Below are 18,111 nucleotides of genomic sequence, written 5' to 3'. Positions count from 1 at the left end.
CACTTTTTGAATTCAAATCCAATGTTTTGGATAAAAAATGTGTCACTGTCCCAGTAACTATAAAGGGCACTGCATGTTATTAATTGTATTTGGATGGAACACAGACAGAAGATGTCTACCTGGATAATGCCAACAGCTTATTTCCATCTGCTCACTGGCATGTTTGTGTGATGCAGTTTCCAGAATCTATTAGCAAGTGAAACTTAACTAGCTCAGTCAAAAGGTCAAAGTAGCATGTAAAAACTCCATGTTTATTTACTTTACTTCAAACCTACACATTTATGTCACAACTGTTGAATGCCACAAAGGAACAGAATGGAAAAGCAGCAGTCAGCATCCACGTCCAATCCTGCTGATGTACATCTTCACCCAATCACAAATAGTATTAAAAATGTCTGCATGTTGCATTGTTTATCTAAAACACAAAGTGCCATGTTGAAATCCATTTAATATTTCCTGAAGGGTTTTATTTGACTTCATGACAGAGGTTTTGTGCCATGCATCCTTTATGTCACGGGGCACAACGTAACACATTGTTGTCAACCGTTTGAATGTTATGTACCGTGCCCTGTGGTTGAATTATTTAAAGTGAAGAGGTTGCTTCTTCCTTGGGGATACAATGGGAATACAAACACCAAGACAGTTTGTAATTTGCCCCAAAATGTGTCTTGGATCCAACGATTTTCTAACACAACTTCCAGACATGAATTAGCTTCCTCTAACAATGATGCTTCAGGCTTTTTCAAAGCCTTGGCATTCTGTCCTCTCTGATCTATTCCCGTACCGTGGGCAATTACAGTGCCACAAGGTACCTGGGGAGCCACTGGAAAAGAAAGAGAGGAAAAGGGAGGGGGAAAGCAAAGGATTAAACATCCACAAAGTCTCTTCTACCAAGTCAGGGATTCCATGAAAAGCAAAGTTGTTTGTCAATTCTTCTTTAGAACATGTTAAATATATCCAAATGTTTTCCCCCCCCAAAAAAACACTCCTACAGAACATAACAGAACTGTCTAAGAAACAAAAATACCTGGCCTTTATTGCGCCTCACAATTAGGACTAGGGAATTACATATATTTTGGCCACAGGATCATAATGAATAATAATGGATTGGATTTATAGTTCCTTTTCTACCTACTGGCATACTCAAATGTCTTCATGAAACTCCCCCCATTCACTAACAATGTTTTAGTCAGTACTTTATTTTGTCTGGAATTCTCCTGGTACAGTATTCTACTGGTTTAACACACTTCAAAAATGGCCTAAATGTGGTGGCTAGAACAGTTAATTTATTTGTTCTGGGGGGGGGGGGGTTATACATTTATTTTTAATCCATCCATTCCTGGCTGCTGTGGTTGTTTAAATAGGCAGCATAACTTGTTTATTTTAAGCTACTTCGATGCCAGGTCTTTCTATTTTTCGATTTCTGTTTCCTCCCAGCATCCTCTTTACCTCTTCATCATGCTTTTATCTCCCTCTATCTTCATCTTTACTTTTTTGCCCTATTTTGCATACTGACCCTATCTGGTGTAAACGGTCAATCCTGGCCAATGGCGGAACTACATCTTCATGGACAAGTGTGCAATGCTTTTCCCTCGAGCCCCTAACTAAATATGCTAGACCTGCTTTCACGTGTCAGGTCCTTGTTTTTGCAACAAGACTTAGGCTGCAACAACTAATCGACAACATTGAAAATTAAAAGTAGTTGGCAACGAATTTCATTATTGATTGGTTATGTGGGACTCAGCAAAAATATTTAAAATAAAGATTGTGATGCATGCACATCCAAAACATGTTGAAGTGGTTGAAGGTTGAGTACGATATGTTGATAGAAAACCAGTGTGTCTGATTTTAAGAGAGGTGGTTTTAGTTTGTCTTCGTGAGCTGTGTTTTGAAGGGAATGATCGTTCATCTATCAGGCATGGTTGAGCTGGGCATTAACTTAACATCAGCTCCACCAAACTGCTGGTCTACTTGTCCTTATGGAATTTGTAATCAAACTGGGCCTGATACTATTTAAATATACATTATCACTATTTTACAATAGTTTTTGTTAGTGTATATATTTTACATTCATATATTTTACAGTATATGAATATTACAGTATATATTTTACATGTTCATTCAGCACACTGTCGAGTTATGAATACATTATAAAACGATAGTTTTTGTTAGTGTATATATTGAATACATTATTAAACGAGGAATGTTACTGCCATTTCAAGTTGTTTTCAGTATTGTGCAAGATATTACAAATCAGCCGTGTCGTATTAGGGTTGAAATAATTATTGTGTACCCAGTCGTCCAGTTAAGAGAGTAATTCAGTTATTTATTGCAGCATTAGATAGTCTGTTGTTCATGATGTTACTCGATACTGCTCGGTCTTACAAACGTGATCTCATGTCCAAGAACAGTCCAGAATACACATCACAGTACTGTGAGCCCATTGGCTGAATACTATCGCGCTTTCACTGAACGTGACTTCCTGTGTATGGATAAACAGATGTTCTTTTGTCCTCTAAACATAACAAGCATTTCAACAGAAATGAGGACCTTTCCTCGGAAATCTAGTAATCTTGGAAGTCTTACTCAAACATCGAGTGAAGGCAAACCATTTATAAAGTTGTTTTGGACCTAAAAGGTTCAGCTAAAAAAACATCAGATTTCTCCCCCACAGTTTCGCTTTACTTTTCCTTTTTTAATAAAATGATCTTCAGGGCCCAGAACACTGGTACAGTGTCTCTTCCCTTTACCATATGCATACACAAACTCCATGTAAATACTGATTTAAATACTGAGTGATTATTTGTGCTGATACTCTAATATGCTGTTATTGTTATCATAACATTGTTTGATACCTTCCTATTTACTTCAAGGGCACTTCCTCTATTCTGTGATCACATCAGTCTTGGATGTGTTCCTGACACTCACATATAAAGAATGTGGCCTGGTCAAATCAGACCTGTAGGCCTTAATAACATATTATTCTCATGAGCAACAATGTCTGTGTTTATTTCACTTTTCACTCTTCTTTCAAACATTGAACGTGATTCATCTATTGGCAGGGTAGATTCTAGGGTTATTCGTAGAGGGGGGTACGCATGTCAACACGCAACAACATATAGCTCAAATATAATTTCCCTAAACAGAACATTCCCCTACGTCCATCATGGTGTCATCACAGTGTGTGTGTGTGTGTGTGTGTGTGTTATTTTGATGCATGAGGTAAACCATTATCAGTGATTCATGTGCACTGCAGTCTCATGCCTAGTCAAATGGGAAGGCTGTTATTATCTCCTCTAAATGATCTTGTAAACCTGATGTGATGCCCGCCTTCTGTCCCAGGCTGCTGCCACACGGAACCATAGAACTTAGAGTCCATTACTAACACTTAAGCACAGATAATATCTGGAATTAATGTCATTAGCTCTTCATTCCATTAAATGAACAGTGGGGCTAAGGACAGAAGAAGGCACATGGAGGTCTGCAGCTACGCCAGGCGGAGAACTCAGATTGATGTCTCCTGTTCATGTCACAGTCAAGTGTTATACGACATTATATTAAGACTGAAATAAAACAGTTTACGGTTATGGTGCGACTGTTTCTGGTGGATTTCGGGTCAGGATAGACAAACACATTTGCTGGCTTACAGTTTTTTACAATCACTTTGGCACTAATTTCAGAACCTTGACGTAATTTCCAAAACTCAAAACGGTCATCACTTGTAACACAGGCTGTCCAATGTTCAAAACACTGCATTGTGCATTTATATCTTTAAAGAAATCTTGCACTTGCACAATCAATCAAATGTATCAAAAATTATTGTGAAATACCATTGAAACGTTAATTTAGATCACCCACACACAAGCAACCGATAGTTTCATTGTGTCATTGTTCGTACAATCATTAAATATTGTAGTACAAAATAGGTGATACGTTTCATTATGGTACTACATGTAAATACATCCCTGTAAAAGTACTGCAGTAGTAGAGGGAATACTACAGACACAGTGGAACAAAATCTGAAATGTATTGATGAAAAACAATACAGTACAATCACAACATAAGTTTATTTGAATCAAAGCAAAATAATTAGCTACGAAATAGAAAAGAAATGACAGTACTGTAAAACATCAAATGCAGTGTTCCTCAACTTGCTTGCTTGTACTGTAAAAAGCAAAACATAGGAGTGATTACTGTACTTCTATATTTTCATCAACTCTGTCTTGTGGATTTGGCTACAGGTTCTCATCTACATCACAATGGATGTTTTCATTAGCCAAACATCTTGGAAAAAACCTTCAGGCATGGCGAATCCAGGCCTGACACTGGTCTGCCGTGATGTCATTGCATTCGTCATCCATGGCCTGGAGAAGAGTGACTTGTTCATGAGGGTGCCTATCATAAACCTTCCATCTCCATGTGGAGAAAAAATCATCAATCGGGTTAAGGAAAGGAGAATATGGGGGTAAATACAGGGTGGTAAATTGTGCAAGGGCCTGAAACCATGCTTGCACCATATGAGCATGGTGGAACCTGACATTATCCCACACAATGACATGGGTCACGCCATCAGCTCTATAGACCTGATCGAGCTCATCAAGGATGGTTACAAGGAGAGCTGCATTATATGATCCAATACGAGGTCTGTGTCCCACCACAGCATCTTCTGATATAGCCGCACACATGGTAATGTTGGCCCCACGTTGTCCAGGTACTTGGATGGTTGCCCGCTGGCCAATGAAATTTCAACCACTCTTGGCCAGGTTAAAGCCTGCCTCATGGTTTTCATCAGCATCCAGCTCCATCACCCTCTAAAAATACATTTTGGAATGAGATTTACTGAACATCAAGCTTCTGAAATTAATGCCAAAGTTATTGTAAAAAACATTTCTGTCCCGAACCAAATTGACCACAGCCTGCTCTTGTTGGTCAGTCAGATATTTGCCTCTGCCTCCCTATTTGGCCTAGTCTCAATTCTACAGGGAATATTACAGTAAGAAGACACTTGGTCACATCACCTACTCTGTGATACACATTGGTATGCAGTCATTTGACAATTGAGAGTAGCAGGATGTTTAGTGCCTGTGTCACAGTTAGGTGAGCAGCAGCGCCACATTTCCGTGCACCTTCAGTTTCCCATATCACACAAATGCATCCCGGACTTGTTTTGTCACGTCTTCATTGTTCACACCAGGTCCCTGTTAACTCATTTGTATGTGTTTAAATGTTTCCCCTCTGCTCCCCACATGGTGGATCATTGTTATTGTCTGTTCGTTCAGTGGTGAGTGTTACTTGTATGTACTGTTTGAAAATGACCTGTTAAGACGCGTTGTCGCGCACTTTGATTTCATTCAGTCTGTAGTTATAGTTTTCCATTCGTTGTTAGGTTTTGTTTTGATTGTTTATTAAACCCACGAACATGAGATGCCTGCGACTGGTTCCTTGCCCAACACTACACCACAAGAAGAGCATTACAGTATGCTGACGACTTACTGGTTCTCATTGTGGAATGTTCTGATTATTGAGGCCACGGTTGACCTTCTGAGGTTTGGTTGTATCATTGTAGCTGCTTCAGTCATTGTCATGCCATGATTTATGACATGGTCTACAACTGTTGCTCGGATTTCATTGGACACTTGAAATCTTCATGATCCAAACATGGAATACTGTTTGTCTGTTTCCATACAACTATGTATTACAAGTAATGCAACAGTTACTTATCATTTTGAGCAGTTGTATCAATTTATAGTTGGATCATTGTAATGAAATGAATAGACATTAATCTGAAATGTAATGTGTGAATTGCCTTTTGAAATAGTAGTACTTTGATGTTAAGTTGTGTCATATTGAACAGGTGATTTTTGTTAAATGAACAAATTATCTTAGTTTTATGTGTATTGTATCCAAGCAATTGAAAAGTGTTAGAGTTTTGAAAAATGTGCATTTTGATCATTAGTTGTGAGTTTTGTGTTTAGAGTTTTGAAAAATGATGTCAAGGTTCTGAAATTAGTGCCGAAGTCATTGTAAAAACGTAGTTACGTTATAGTAAGCCTTAACTGAAACTGTATATGGTTTTATTCTGACTGTTTCTGGCATGGATTTATTCCTCTTCAGTCTCATGTAATGCCGTGGCGTAGAGGTTGAAGACAGAGCCTCTCATGTGGAAGACCTAAGTTTGAATCTACTGAGAGCAATGACATTTATTAATTATTTCTGGTAGATTCCACAATTCTCTCGTCTTTTCACTTGATGAAAAAGTTAGTTATCGTCACCTTTATTGATAGTTACTGTATATCATTCACGAATATAAGTAAAAAGTATGTTGTTTTGCCATGAAATTAAATAGCTTTGTCAGACTTGCTAGCAATTGCTCAATTCTAATGACTCCTCCAGTGCGGTAAAGCTTATTACTCTCTAATACGCTGTTAAAACGGCCAGTGGCAAACGCCATACATAGAGGCTATTTGTAGTGGAGGTTAACTTAGTAAGTAATGTTAGTCAGTTTAACTGTATCAATGTCATTCATGAATGGCAAATTAACTATTAAAACGGCCAGTGGCAAAAGAGGATTTGTTCAGGATAGACAAGAGGCTATACTGACACCTGGTAACTGTACAGCTCTGGGGTGTTATGATTAATGACACAGCCTTTCACGTGGGGGACCCAGGTTCAAATGCAATGGCAAAACTTTCTATTGTGGGCCGGCTGAACTAGACTTGCCTGGTTTCTTGTTAGGTCCGTGTTCTGTTGAGTCTCTGTGAGGATGTGCCCTAGGGAAGGCAAGAGCACAGATACATTGCCAGCTAATATCCTACAGTACTGTCCATTCAGGATGAATCTGGCCATTACTGTCCATTCAGGATGAATCTGGCCAGTACTGTCCATTCAGGATGAATCTGGCCAGTACTTTGTATTTAGAATGAATCTAATTAGTACTGTATGTTTAGAATGAATCTGGCTAGTACCGTATGTTTAGAATGAATCTGGCTAGTACCGTATGTTTAGAATGAATCTGGCTTGTACCGTATGTTTAGAATGAATCTGGCTAGTACCGTATGTTTAGAATGAATCTGGCTTGTACCGTATGTTTAGAATGAATCTGGCTAGTACCGTATGTTTAGAATGAATCTAATTAGTACTGTATGTTTAGAATGAATCTGGCTAGTACCGTATGTTTAGAATGAATCTGGCTAGTACCGTATGTTTAGAATGAATCTGGCTAGTACCGTATGTTTAGAATGAATCTGGCTAGTACCGTATGTTTAGAATGAATCTGGCTTGTACCGTATGTTTAGAATGAATCTGGCTAGTACCGTATGTTTAGAATGAATCTGGCTTGTACCGTATGTTTAGAATGAATCTGGCTAGTACCGTATGTTTAGAATGAATCTAATTAGTACCGTATGTTTAGAATGAATCTGGCTAGTACCGTATGTTTAGAATGAATCTGGCTAGTACCGTATGTTTAGAATGAATCTGGCTTGTACCGTATGTTTAGAATGAATCTGGCTAGTACCGTATGTTTAGAATGAATCTGGCTTGTACCGTATGTTTAGAATGAATCTGGCTAGTACCGTATGTTTAGAATGAATCTAATTAGTACTGTATGTTTAGAATGAATCTGGCTAGTACCGTATGTTTAGAATGAATCTGGCTAGTACCGTATGTTTAGAATGAATCTGGCTAGTACCGTATGTTTAGAATGAATCTGGCTAGTACCGTATGTTTAGAATGAATCTGGCTAGTACCGTATGTTTAGAATGAATCTGGCTAGTACCGTATGTTTAGAATGAATCTGGCTAGTACCGTATGTTTAGAATGAATCTGGCTAGTACCGTATGGTTTAGAATGAATCTGGCTAGTACCGTATGGTTTAGAATGAATCTGGCTAGTACCGTATGGTTTAGAATGAATCTGGCTTGTACCGTATGTTTAGAATGAATCTGGCTTGTACCGTATGTTTAGAATGAATCTGGCTTGTACCGTATGTTTAGAATGAATCTGGCTTGTACCGTATGTTTAGAATGAATCTGGCTTGTACCGTATGTTTAGAATGAATCTGGCTTGTACCGTATGTTTAGAATGAATCTGGCTTGTACCGTATGTTTAGAATGAATCTGGCTTGTACCGTATGTTTAGAATGAATCTGGCTTGTACCGTATGTTTAGAATGAATCTGGCTTGTACCGTATGTTTAGAATGAATCTGGCTAGGGATGTGATTTTATGTGATTGTAGTGCGAAGTGTGATTAACTGCAGCTGACCGTAAACTGTAGTTTCTCGCTTGAAAATTAGTTGTGTGTGATGATATAGATATTTTTTGAAAGAATCATAATTGAATCACTGAATATATAAATGGCAGTTGTGATGTCCATCTTCAGCAGATGATAGACAACAGCTTTGACACAAAGGCTGTTCTCAAACACATTCAATCAGCTTTAAAATGAATGTAGAATGGCCATGTATTGGTAACATAATGGCATAACTGTCAATCTGCTTAGCTCTCTGAAAGGGAGAAAACCACTAGGATTTCTGCATCAGAAATGTAAAATAGAACCAGAATAAATAACAGGTTAATGCTGAATACACCTTGGGTGGGATCAGAACTAGATGAAACCGCCTTCAGTTATTATGTTATTATGTTTCCAAATGTGGAATGAGCTGTAAGTGTAGCTCAAACTCAACAACCATGTGTCATATTAAAAACTGTTTTCTCTTGTTTTAATCAATTGATTTTAATCATTTTCACTTGTCCAGCTATTGTAAATAGTTTTGTAATTGTTTTATATTTAGTCAGAATTTTATATTTTTTGTTTTCCTTTTTAATATGTATCTTCAGGGTATACTTGAAAATGAGTGTCTCCCTGAATTAAAAAATTAGTTTTGGATGTTACATGAAATTGACATTGCTTTTGGGGAGACTAAACATATTAGCAAAAGGCTAATTTTGATGAAATCATGGATTGACATTTTAAATACAAAATAAACGCCTGAAGGATTTTCATTTTCCATTAATAGAAAGCATAATTTATCACTATGGTCTGAAATAAACATAAATATGTTAATAATGTCATGTTAAACATTCTAGACATCATAATGATGTTTGCCACTCTGCATTTCTAGACATTTGAGGAAGTCAGTGTATTTTGTGTGGCATTTTACTTCTTGACTATTCACAGATGGTTGATATTATACTCTTCTATCTGAAAATAATAATGCCATCCATGAGAAATGGATTTCAACAAATATGAGCTGAACCACATTATTTTCAAGAAATGAAATTGCTTTGTCTAAAGAATGCATCTCAGAGCAAGCGTACAATGTGTGGTGAATGTGCAACCTTCTAAAGTTAAGATATGATCAGATCTTATCCCACGCACTCATAACAGTTGTGTTTGGCCGGTTAAAGCATCTCACCAGTACTGGAAAGGTTTCGGGACAGAAAAATCAGTTGTTCTCTCCCTGAGCAAGAGAGTCAACTCCAACCGCACACAAAATATTGCTATAATTGAGACTGGATTTAAAGTCATTCTTAACTGGTAAAGTAACGGTAAAATATATCTATGGAATATATTGATGGATGTTGGCCACACAGTTTCAAGATGAGTCCATGTTGTACCAAAACCTTTCCACAAAAACACATTTATATTACTATTGCTGAAAAGCCTTGACTCCAAAATATACACTTTACTGCTATTAAGGAACTCAGTTTCATTTGGAAATGATTCATTTGTTTTCTGGAATCTCGTGACCTTTGCTTGTAATCGTCTAGTTGAGTCCCCCAGCTGTGTGATATCTTGTATACGGTCTTATCTGGTACAGTCCCAGAAGTGTTTCATCTCAGCTGCTATCCCATAAGTGTGCACATATTATAGACTTTTAGTGTGTTGCTGAGACTCTCAGGTGCTGGTGGGCACAATTAGGAATACAATTTCAGCAGAATAATTGTTCCTATTTGTGATCGGAGCATTAAGTTGTTCTGAGAAATGAGAGTTAATGGGAGAACCTGCTGCGATCACAGCATGAGGGAAAGAGATGGACAGAGCCATCTGCTGCTGGAGGGAAGGCTGCTCTTTTCACTGTGCCCTGGCTGAAGCTATAAGGCTGCTCTTTTCACTGTGCTATTGCTGAAGCTATACGTCTACTCTTTTCACTGTGCTCTGGCTGAAGCCATAAGGCTGCTCTTTTTACTGTGCCGTGGCTGAAGCTATAAGGCTACTATTTTCACTGTGCTATTGCTGAAGCTATAAGGCTGCTCTTTTCACTGTGCCGTGGCTGAAGCTATAAGTCTACTGTTTTCACTGTGCTCTGGCGGAAGCCGTAAGGCTGCTCTTTTCACTGTGCCGTGGCTGAAGCTATAAGGCTGCTCTTTTGACTTTGAGTACACACACTGATGAGCCAAAAAGGTATGACCACTCACAGGTGAAGTAAATAATGTAGATCATCTCAACAACTGCCCATGTCAAGGTCTGGGTGGATTAGATAGCAAGTGAACAATGAGTTCTCATTGTCAACATGTTGGATGCAGGAGAAATGGGCAGGAGTAAAGACCTGAGCAACTTTGACAAAGGACAAATTGTTATGGCCAGACGACTGGGTCAGGGCATCTCTGAAATTACAAGGCTTGTGGGGTCCTCCTGGTCAGCAGCGTTGCATATTAACTGACAGTGGTCCGAGGAGGGACCAACCACAGACCTTTGAAAGGCTCTGGGCGCCCAAGATCCATCGATGCATGAGGGCAACAAAGGTGTTCCCACCTGGTCTGAACCGACAGAAAGTCCACTGGGGCACAATTCACAGAAAATGTTAATGATGGTTACAGGTGGAATGTGTCACAACACACAGTGCATCACACCCTGCCGCGTATGGGGCTGCGTAGCCACAGTGTGGCCCATGATGATGCTGCCGGATACCACAGGTCACCTTCAGGGGTTTTGTCAATGACTCAGCGGGTCGGTACTGTTTCGGTGGCATGTAGAGGACCAACAGCATGTTAGGCAGGTGGTCAGAATATTTTGGCTCATCAGTATATGTGAGAAAACAGGATGGATGACCACATTTTCAGTGTACAGTACATGTCCAATAGACAGTCCAACCAAAGAAGACAGGCATATTGATATGATGACGCAAAAAAAAATGAAAGGCAATCCCAACCTCCAGGTGAACTAATACAAAACAAACCAATGTTGGCTGAGAGGCTTCTGTCTCTCCAGGACTGATAAACAAGTTGTCTGTTTACAGTGCGTGCCAATCCTTTCCTTACACAGAACACCTCTTTACCCGTTTGGTGCTTCCATCTAGGGGGTGGAGGTTGGTGGAGGTTGGTGTTTCCATCTAGGGGGTGGAGGTTGGTGTTTCCATCTAGGGGGTGGAGGTTGGTGTTTCCATCTGTGGGGTGGAGGTTGATGCTTTCATCTAGGGGGTGGAGTTTGGTGTTTCCATCTGTGGGGTGGAGGTTGATGCTTTCATCTAGGGGGTGGATGTTGGTGTTTCCATCTAGGGGGTGGAGGTTGATGCTTTCATCTAGGGGGTGGAGGTTGGTGTTTCCATCTGTGGGGTGGAGGTTGATGCTTTCATCTAGGGGGTGGAGTTTGGTGTTTCCATCTAGGGGGTGGAGGTTGGTGTTTCCATCTAGGGGGTGGAGGTTGGTTCTTCCATTTAGGGGGTGGAGGTTGGTTCTTCCATTTAGGGGGTGGAGGTTGGTGTTTCCATCTAGGGGGTGGAGGTTGGTGTTTCCATCTAGGGGGTGGAGGTTGGTGTTTCCATCTAGGGGGTGGAGGTTGGTTCTTCCATTTAGGGGGTGGAGGTTGGTGTTTCCATCTAGGGGGTGGAGGTTGGTGTTTCCATCTAGGGGGTGGAGTTTGGTGTTTCCATCTAGGGGGTGGAGGTTGGTTCTTCCATTTAGGGGGTGGAGGTTGGTGTTTCCATCTAGGGGGTGGAGGTTGGTTCTTCCATTTAGGGGGTGGAGTTTGGTGTTTCCATCTAGGGGGTGGAGTTTGGTGTTTCCATCTAGGGGGTGGAGTTTGGTGTTTCCATCTAGGGGGTGGAGGTTGGTTCTTCCATTTAGGGGGTGGAGGTTGGTGTTTCCATCTAGGGGGTGGAGGTTGGTGTTTCCATCTAGGGGGTGGAGGTTGGTTCTTCCATTTAGGGGGTGGAGGTTGGTGTTTCCATCTAGGGGGTGGAGTTTGGTGTTTCCATCTAGGGGGTGGAGTTTGGTGTTTCCATCTAGGGGGTGGAGGTTGGTGTTTCCATCTAGGGGGTGGAGGTTGGTTCTTCCATTTAGGGGGTGGAGGTTGGTGTTTCCATCTAGGGGGTGGAGGTTGGTTCTTCCATTTAGGGGGTGGAGGTTGGTATTTCTTGGATGGAGTTTGTCTGCATGCCAAATATTCCCACTAACAGAAGTTACTTTTTGTTTCAGTGATTAGAAGATGAAATTATGTTTTCTTTTACTTTGTCTCTTCGATTGACTGATAGTTAGTAGTGTAATTACTTTTTTACTTTTTCTCATTGATGTACAGCTAGTTAGTAGTGTTAACCACTTGTTCACCTTGTCTCTTTGATGTTTAGCTAGTTTGCATTGTTATGATAATTATTTTGGCAGTAGAGGTATGGCCAATTCATTTCAATATGTCAATGAGCAAAACCACAGTGGTTGTCTTGATATTGATGAGTATTGCTGTTCTCATACCTGTTCCAGTTTATAATCAAATGCACCACACTTTTCAGAAATGGCATCAGGTGGCCATGGGGAATGGACTGAAATAGGTGATTCATAAAGGTGCCGAGTTGCTAGCCCTTAATGGAAGTATGGGTTTCATTTATATTGTATTTTTTAACCTTTATTCTGAAAGTAAGTCATTAGAGACCAAGTTCTCTTTTACGGGTTAGCCCCTGAAATATTGTTAACAAGTTATGTACAATGTATAAAATCTAGTACTCCTGAGTCAAATCATTTCAACTTGGCTATTCTGCTTCTGGCTTTGTTGTCCTATGAATCCGGCATTGCTTTTCATACAAAATTCAAAATGGTGGTCTTCCGAGATGAATGAGAGCTGTATCGTTGGAACTGTTGAGCAGTTTGAAATGTGAGACTGTAATTCACCATTCACCAGATAAAACTCATAAGCTATCTCAATATTGAAGGTATATTGCTGTGAATGTAGATGCGTAGCTCAGTATATGTGATGTCTGAAATCGTTTCCAGCAAGGGCAAAAGAGTCATGCACCAGAAATATGGTTCGGTGTGTGAATGGGATCTGGTATCTGCATGCAGGGCACAGAGCTAGACCACTCCGCTAATAAATATGAGCAAAAATCACAGAGTCCCAAATACCACCCTGTTCCCTGTGTAGTTCCCTACTTCTGGTCCCATAGGCTCTTAGCTAGTGCCCTATATGGAGAACAGGCTACAGTTTGGAAAGCAGTGTCCTGCTATGACTCCACCCCTACATTATTTGTCTTTAGATGATCCTTGATGACATCATCGCGGGGGGTATGACGATGTTGATTGGGACGTTAATCAAATCAGTGATGTGCCCGATGTCCATGGAGATTCACCCGGGGCCCCTCCTCCAGAATAAATGCATTTATAATGCAGCGGCCTCGGCTTCAGGGCTTTCCTGAATGGCACCCTATCCCCTACATAGTGAACCACTCATCCGCTCCGGGCTCTAAACAGAAGGAACAGGGGATAGCAGAGAGACTGCCTCTTCTCTGCCCGGGACAACGTGGTCGTCCCTTTTGCCGAACAGTCATTGTGGACGATGCTATTCCTGCTAATGTCACTGACTGTTTGCAAAAGGTTGAAGTGAGAATCATTTGGCTCCAGAGAAATTCACCACCGTGTGCTGAGGATCAAGGAAAAGACATAGTTTAGTGAGATGTCAGCTCTCATGGAGGGACAGTGGGGCTATTGGATATAATATATGGATAGCTGTGTCAGTAATTATATGATATATATATACAGAGCTGTAGCTCTGTCAGTAATGATATGCAGGTGAATAAATGGTCTCAAGCATAATCAGCTTGTGTCTATATAATCTCCCAGGGAAGATGTTCATTAATCTTACCGGGCTATGGCTAATCATGTCCATCTACTTGAGCTCCTGTGAATTTCTCACCGGCTTTTGTTATTCTAATACATATTCCACACTACAGTCCACAGAGAAAAGACAGGTGGGCAGACAGGCTGGCAGGTGGACAGACAGGCAGGTGGACAGACAGTCAGGCAGGTGGATAGAGAGGTGGACAGACAAACAGGTGGACAGGCAGACAGGTGGACAGACAGGCAGGTGGTAAGACAGGCAGGCAGGTGGACAGACAGACAGGCTGGCAGGTGGACTGACAGACAGGTGGTAAGACAGGCAGGCAGGTGGACAGACAGACAGGCTGGCAGGTGGACAGACAGACAGGTGGTAAGACAGGTAGGCAGACAGACAGGCTGGCAGGTGGACAGACAGACAGGTGGTAAGACAGGCAGGCAAGTGGTAAGACAGGCAGGTGGTAAGACAGGCAGGCAGCTGGACAGACAGATAGGTAGAGTTGTACTTGGTGTAATGGTAGACAGACAGACAGGCAGAGTTGTACTTGGTGTAATTCTAGACAGAGAGACAGGCAGAGTTGTACTTGGTGTAATGCTAGACAGACAGGCAGGCAGAGTTGTACTTGGTGTAATGCTAGACAGACAGACAGGCAGAGTTGTACTTGGTGTAATGCTAGACAGACAGACAGGCAGCTGACAAGCCAAGGCTCCTTTATTGTCGGGTTTCAGCTCCAGTCCGTTATAATGTTATATAGTATATATATATATATATATATATATATATATACAGGGTTTATCAGAGCCCCTTGTCTCCATTGCTGTAACTGCTTTTTGGACTACATAATTAACATCCTACCTGTTATCTGTCTATACTTAGTTACTGTAGCTTTGTCCTCATCCAGTGAGAATCGAACCCTGGGATTCAAACCACCCTCACCATATTACAGCCATTAGGGTTTTGATAGTCATAGGAGAGTACAGTAGAGCACTGCTGGCACTCAGAGAGGTATTTCTTGTGCATTGGTTGCCATGGTGCATGCTAACCATATTGTCATCGATAGCACCCAGAAACGGGATAGTGTGTCACCGATCTACAACCTGCTGTTTAGGATGAGAGGACACATTTAAGAATCTAGCCAAATCTAACACTTGAAGTAATGCATTGAACACTCTGGGATCATTTGGTTCAAATGACCGAAACCCGATACTGTGGGTTTTTGGCTCGTCAGCTGATGTTATCATAAAGGGAGATGCACAGGGATTGAACAATCCCTTTCGGTCCTCACTTGACCTGCCTCTGTACTACAGCAGCATGCATTAGGGCTTTCAGCAAATGACACTCCTTCACTCCTCCTGACTAGAACTCAAGAGTAGCGTTCGACGTGCAGGGTGTAATTCTGGACACATCCTGGATGTATTTTCCTTCTCAAGAGATAGAGATTGGAGGGGATCTGCAAGGGTCATTGCCTTCATCAGATGAAGATGACAATTGACAAGAGCATGCAGCCTGTCAGAAACACCAGTCAAACTGACAAAAGACTCTTTTCATGATAATGGGCTGTATTTGTCAGGAGCCAGCTCCATTGTGAACTCCTAATGTCACTTCCCTCAAAGCACACTGCATGTGTACTCTGTAGTGGATGTTATGGAAATAACAAATATGCTACACTTACTGTTATTTCTACTGTGTCTTTTGTCTACTGAATGAATGTCATGGATATAAATATGGACATGACTACAGTCTGCACACGTATTACTGAGAATGTTAGTTTTGATATGTGTTTATATTTTATATTAGATGTCTTATTCCTGGATATAAAGACTGTCTGTCCACAGACAGATCTATTATTTTGGATGTTAGCTGCTAGCCTAATCCGTGTGTGAAGCAGGTAACTAATTCATGTCCAAGTATTAAATGATATGCTTATCAACTGTCAAACTTTAAGATCTCTTTAATTTTTAATAGATTTTTGCTCGCCTTTCATCCTTTCAGCATTTTCGTATGAAATGACCACTACACACTGATTAAACCTTAATGAAATTATGAAGTAGAGTTATTGGCTACTTTCCATTTTGCAGTTAGCAAAGGCTTTTTTTTCTCTCTACTTCAGTCAACTCCCTTAAGACCTTTTCTGTTTTCTTTTTACCTTTTTTGTTTTCATCTTTTAACATAGTTTATCAAACTCACACAAGCCCTTGGGCTTTGGTTGGACAATCTTATCAACCTTTCACAAATTCTACTGTCTCAGAAACTCTCATTTTCTGCAGCTGATAGTATTTTCCCCCTTGTATACAACATGATTTGCTTTTCTTTCAAAATTACATACATTTCCAGTTATTGAAATTATATAGTGGCATGCTTTTTCCCTCCTCCTAATGATGTAGAATCTGCCTTTTTCAAACATACTTTTTATTTAACAATATCATTATGGTTGATTCAATCAATTTGTGAATATTTATTTTTATTAAAATAACTAAAACATAAAAGTTTCCTGAAACATTTTCCTCTGGTGAGCCATGTGTGTTTTACCCCCATTATGTTAAATGGCCCTGTGGCCCTAATAGAATGAATAATTCTGAACTCTTTGAACTGCTTTGCTACTTGTTATTTTACAAAATTTTGTCATTTTTAGATGGTAAATGATGATGTACGTTGAATTGAAAAGGAGAAAGTAGACTGAGAGAGGAGAAATTAGTGTGCTGTTCCCATTGAGATAACTACAGGACATAACTGGGATGAAAGACGTTCTCGCACTGAGATTACCATTCAAAGAATGGAGTTGCGGTGAATCCGGATTTTCTTGGTTTTTGAGGTAACTTGGCTGTTAACTTATCCAGACTTTAGATTCTGAAGGTTGTATGTGACAGGAGCCACCTCTTGGCTTTCTCTTCAGTCCTCAAACTCCTCAAGCCTGATCACACATCTTAGTCTGACTCTTCTTGGACTCTACACCTTTGACAATGATGTTGTGCAACCATCTACTTGGTTTTATCTTTAACGGTGCGCTGTAGTAAACTGAAACAGAACCCTAACAGCATATTAAACGTTGACTAAGATACGGGCGGATGTCTTTTCCATCGACAATGCAAGAATTGGTTGCGGCAGACAGCTGAAAACAACTTGCCCACTGCCAAACTCTGACCTCAGTATGGAATCATAACCTTGGAGATCTTGTCAACAAAAGTGGAGCTTTATGGTCGATTAAAACACAACTAGTGTTGCCTCAGTGATGTGTGGGTTGTCTGCAACCTGTATCTGCTACTACATGCTGAGGTAAAACAGCCTCCAGATAGCTGCTGGGTTTTGACTACTGCTGTTCAGAAATGTAAGGAAGGAGCTAATACATTATACTGACAAATCTGGTAGATTATTTTTTACAGTTAATTTACCAGGTATTTTGACTGAGAACATGTTTTCATTTCAGTGTTGGTACAGTATGAGGGCCAGATCGGTAATTCTAGAAGCGTAGTGGAAAGTGGACATTCAGCAGCAGCAGCTAAATAAGAAATGTTTTAAGAGGAATTTGGATGAACAGGAACAAAGTAGAAAATGTGAGAATGAATACATGCACTGAAGCTTCTAGGGCGTTTGTGACAGAGGTATCTATTCTCCTCAGGTAAGAGAGAAAAGTCGACTCCTCAGCCACAGCTTTTTGGGAAGCAGGCTAGCCTTGTGGTAAGATCCTCTGTCCATGAAGCCTAGTAAGGTAGTTCAAATTCCAGAACCAGCAAGGTGGCCACTGTTGTGTTGTCCCAGAACATGGCTGAAAGTTACAGCATGTGCTTAGTCATTAACATAATTTTAAATATTAATGTAAGCAAAATAGAGGGACTTCCAAATTCACTGGCTAATTCCTCTTGGTGACCCAGATGGTCATCCGGGTCACCAGGCAACTCTAATCGGGTTATCAGGAGTCATCAGCCAATCAATTACACGTTACCATGGAGATAAAGCCTCAGTGGCCCTGCCCATGCTGGAGATGACACATGGATGACACAGACATTTTCTGTGCCCAGGAGATTGATTATTGTATTTAACTGTCTCTGACATGATCTCTCCATCCCCTAGGA

The 18,111-nt window shown here is 40.5% G+C and overlaps 1 protein-coding gene across 1 annotated transcript in view; it reads left to right on the top strand.

The window, feature by feature from the left end:
- The window catches only part of cntn5 (contactin 5), a 344,921-nt gene that overhangs the window by 125,189 nt on the left and 201,621 nt on the right, over positions 1–18,111 (top strand). The window lies entirely within an intron of this gene.

Source organism: Esox lucius, chromosome 1, assembly GCF_011004845.1.
Source record: "Esox lucius isolate fEsoLuc1 chromosome 1, fEsoLuc1.pri, whole genome shotgun sequence".
Classification (NCBI taxonomy): domain Eukaryota; kingdom Metazoa; phylum Chordata; class Actinopteri; order Esociformes; family Esocidae; genus Esox; species Esox lucius.
Note: the sequence above shows the minus strand (reverse complement) of the source record. Positions and strands in the feature narration are given on the sequence as shown.